The sequence below is a fragment of the Myotis davidii genome, unplaced genomic scaffold, assembly GCF_000327345.1.
Source record: "Myotis davidii unplaced genomic scaffold, ASM32734v1 scaffold2301, whole genome shotgun sequence".
NCBI classification, from domain to species: Eukaryota; Metazoa; Chordata; class Mammalia; order Chiroptera; family Vespertilionidae; genus Myotis; species Myotis davidii.
Genome location: NW_006291016.1, coordinates 265,506 through 270,037, shown reverse-complemented (window position 1 = coordinate 270,037; position 4,532 = coordinate 265,506). Strand labels below are relative to the sequence as shown.

At 40.4% G+C, this 4,532-nt stretch overlaps 1 protein-coding gene across 1 annotated transcript in view; it reads right to left on the bottom strand.

The window, feature by feature from the left end:
* The window catches only part of LOC102764076 (chromosome unknown open reading frame, human CXorf58), a 36,941-nt gene that overhangs the window by 11,811 nt on the left and 20,598 nt on the right, over positions 1–4,532 (bottom strand). The window lies entirely within an intron of this gene.

Genomic DNA, 4,532 nt, shown 5'->3' with positions numbered 1-4,532 from the left:
CTATAAAACATAGAATATTTTGGAAATATGATTCTAACACTTAAAAATGGGGTGTTGGGCCCTAGCTGGTTTTGCTCAGTGGACAAAGCGCCGGCCTGTGGACTGAAGGATTCAGGGTTCAATTCTGGTCAAGGGCATGTACCTCGGTTGTAGGCTCCTTTCCAGCCCAGGCCCTGATCGAGATTCATGCAGGAGGCAACCAAACCATGTGTTTCTCTCACATCAATATTTCTCTCTATCTTTCCCTCTCTCTTCCACTCTCTAAAAATCAGTGGGGGAAAAAATAAAATAAATGGTTCTGGGAAAACTGGACAGATACATGCAAATAAATGAAACTAGACCACCAACTTACACCATACACAAGAATAAACTCCAAATAGATAAAATACTTAAATGTAAGTCGTGAAACCATCCAAATCCTAGAAGAAACCATAGGTAGCAAAATTGCATATATCTCTCGAAGCAGTATGTTTACGGATACATCTCCTTAATTTAAAAAATATAATACATCTAAATTAAACTCAGGATGAGCCTAACATTTGATAATAGCTATGTGATCTGTATACCTGGTAGTGCTCCTTCATGACATGCTTGGGTTGAGATGACATTTGCATAAAGCTTTTTAGAAATAATGAGTTCGTATTTGGTGCTAAGTGGCAAATTTCACTATTTTCATTTGAAGTATAGAAATCCCACTTTTCTTTTTAAAATATAAAATTAGGAATTTTAAAAGTACAAATATATATAACCAGTTCAACCTTATAAATGCTCATTTAAGAGACAGGAATAGGGAAGGAGGATCTATGATGCTAGGAAATGGACTAACAGCAAGACAGTTAAGGTATACACACACACACAAACACTCACACACACTCTCACACATACAGGCCATGCTCCCTTTGTATTATTTAGGCATGCATGAGTTTTAATTAGCACTATTTAGTTGAATAAGCCCAGTCCTCCAACACATGATTCAAATTTCAGTTACCACAGTATAATTGAGTAATTGCATAATGTACAAACTCTGCTGCTAGCCCTTCAGTCCATAGATCACTGCATAAATAACAGATGTGTATGGTGATTATGACAAATCATGTCACTTCTTTCAAAGTGTGTCAATGATTGGTCACTGTGGGTCTGTTATTTAATTCACACACAGACAGCAAAGTAAATAGTTGTGTTGCCTCTTTGTCCCCTAGTAACAACAAAAAAATCAAAAGAGGGAATAGGCCAAAAAAGTAACAAAAGTGATAATGCCATAAGTGAAATTCAAATCCCATGTAAATGGACTTTTAGAAGAAATAGGTGACTGTGGGGATGTTGATGCAGCCATCATTCAAGAGACTGCACATAGACAGCTAGAGGAACCTGGCGAAAGTGAACTTATCAACATAAGTGAGGAAAGAGGCTGTAACAAAAGGGATGAAGCTGTCCCAGAGGAAGTGACCCTGACAAAAAAAGACACTTCACAGTAAAGGAACTCTGAGATATACGCAACATTTAAAGTCCAAAGGATAAGCCCTAGCCAGGTAGCTCAGTTGCAAACACCAAGGTTGTGAACTCAATCCCAGGTTAGGGCACACACAAGAAGCAACCAATGAATGCATACATCAGTGGACTGACAAATTGATATTCATTCTCTCTCTCTCTCTCTCTCTCTCTCTCTCTCTCTCTCTCACCAATTAAAAAAAATTAATGTCCAAAGGATAAAATGTTGGTCGGTAATCCAAACTTAAAAGAAGTATGACAATTTGCCAAGGCATAGAGAAGATGCATTGTAAGTTGCATGAGAACAAGAAGGCAAGCCCTTTAAACTACTCTAGAGAAACTGTTTTTTAGTAGCTTTATTGAGATTCACATCCCATACAATTCATTTATTTGTTTATTTTTAAATATATATATTTTTACTGATTTCAGAGAGGAAGGGAGAGGGAGAGAGAGAGATAAAAACATCAAAGATGAGAGAGAATCATTGATCAGCTACCTTCTGCATGCCTCCTACTGGGATCAAGCCTGCAACCCAGGCATGTGACCTTGACCAGTCCACAGGCTGACACACTATCCACTGAGCCAAACCAGCTAGAGCCAATTCACCTATTTAAGGTGTATAAGTCAGTGGTTTTCGATAGTTTAATTTTTTTTTACAAAGAAATAAAACACTTTACAATGAAATAAAACACTATACTGGTACAGTGAGGACTGCCTGTATATTTTATTTCCCGAGAGTGGTGTAGTAAAATGGGTAAACATCTCAGCACTGTCAATAATCTGCTCTGCACTTATTAGCTATGTGACCTTGGGCCAGTTTTTTAAAAATCTCATTAAACTTAATTTTTTCTCATCTGTTAAAGGGTCACATAATTTATGAACGTGAAGATTAAAGGATATAATAGGCATATAAATAGCTGAAGTCTGTGCTGTGTCCATAAAGGGCTCAATAAATATCAGGAATCACCATCTCTCTCTCTTCCAATATGTCAATCTGGGGACTTTTTTCTATGACACCAGTCCTTGGCATAGCCACGGTCTGCAAGTATGAGACCCATGTCCTTAGCAAAGATAGTTGGCACCCCCAAGCTCTAGTTATTTCCTGGTCCAATGCCTAATCTTCTAGGTTAAGGCTTTGAAAGGAAGAAAACAGAACAGGGAGTCTCTAAGGCACTATATTAATTTCAAGTTTTACATTGAAGCAACTGAGTAAATAGTTAAGGTCACGTGTTATTATTATGAGCTAGAATTTTGAGATCCCTTAGTCTTTAGAATGTGTGAAACAGGGTAATAATAATAATACCTATCTCTTAGGGTTGTTATGAGAATAAAAGGAGTTGGTATTACAGTTATGCGCTGCATAATGATGTTTTGGTCAATGACAGACCACATAGATGATGGTGGTCCCATAAGATTATAATGAAGCTGAAAAATTCCTTTCACCTAGGGACATCATAGCCATTATAACATCATAATGCACTACTCACATGTTTGTGGTGGTGCTGTTGTAAACAAACCTACTGTACAAAAAAAGTACAGTACATACAATTATAGTAGCAAGCTATACCATCTAGACTTGCGTAAGTGCAATCTATGATGTTCACACAATGCTGAAATCCCTAATGATGCATTTCTCAGAATGTATCCCTATCGTTAAGTGGCGCATGACTGTACATCGGCATTTGCTATTATTATTATTTAGGTATCTGGTGTACGTTTCCTGATTCAGCACTGCTGTCCTATTAGCTACACAAACCAGAAGACTAGGAGCCATATTAAGGAAGGCTAGGACACATTTCTTTAATTTACCACCCTGTCACCAAGGCTAACTGCTTTTTAAAAAAATATATATATATTTTTTATTGATTTCAGAGAGGAAGGGAGAGGGAGCAATAGAAACATCAATGATGAGAGAGAATCTTTGATTGGCTGCCTCCTGCATGCCCTCACGGAATTGAACCCAGGACCCTTCAGTCCGCAGGCTCACTCTCTATCCACTGAGCCAAACCAGCTAGGGCAAGGCCCACTGCTTTTATTCCCTAACTAGATGCCTGGTGCATGAAATTTGTGCACTGGGGAGGGGGGGAATCCCTTCAGCCTGGCTTGTTCCCTCTCGCAGTCTGGGACCCCTTGGGGGATGTCCATGCGCCTGCTCGCTGCTCCTTACTGCTCAGCTTGCTGCTCCTTAGTGCTGCAGCAGAGGTAAGAGAGGCTCCTGCCACCACTGCTGCGCTTGCCAGCTGTGAGCCTGGTTTCTGGCTGAGTGGCACTCCCCCTGTGGGAGCACACTGACCACCAGGGGGCAGCTCCAGCATTAAGCGTCTGCCCTCTTGTGGTCAGTGCGCATTATAGTGACCGGTTGTTCTGGTCTTTCAGCTGTAACAATCGCTTAGGCTTTTATTATATAGATTATCTCTTGCATCTCCAGCCTCACTGCCCTAAACCAATATACCACCATCTCTCCTAAAATACTGCAGAAACCTCCAAACTAGAAGGCTGTTACTGTATTCTATTCTATACTCTACATTGCAGCCATATGGATCTCCTCGCTCATCGGATTCATCACCTCATTTCTTGAAACACTGTACCAGCTTCTCATTGTACACAGAATCAAGAAATACCTCCTCAAAAAAAAAAAAAAAAAAAAAAAAAAAAAAAAAAAAAAAAACCGAAGAAAAAAAATGAGAGAAAAAAACAAACACCTTACTATGGTTGAAAGCCCTGTATGATGATCTTAGCGGCCCTCCAGCCTGACTACATACCACCACACTCTGCTCTCTCTCCTCCAGTCACACAGACCTGCTTCCAGGCCCCGCAGCTCCTCCTGCCACAGAGCCTTTGCCTTGGGTATGCCACCTGCTCAGCCCCAGACTGAGGCTGTGACACACTCTTGATTGCCTGCCCGTCAACCACTTCCCACTTCTCCCTTGCTCCTGGAGCCCTAATTTTTTTTTTCAGGTATGGACCAGCAATATACTCTGGGAAGGAGAGTCCCAGCACACAAACCAATCAGTGATTGGTTTAGGGGGGAACACGTGATCTGG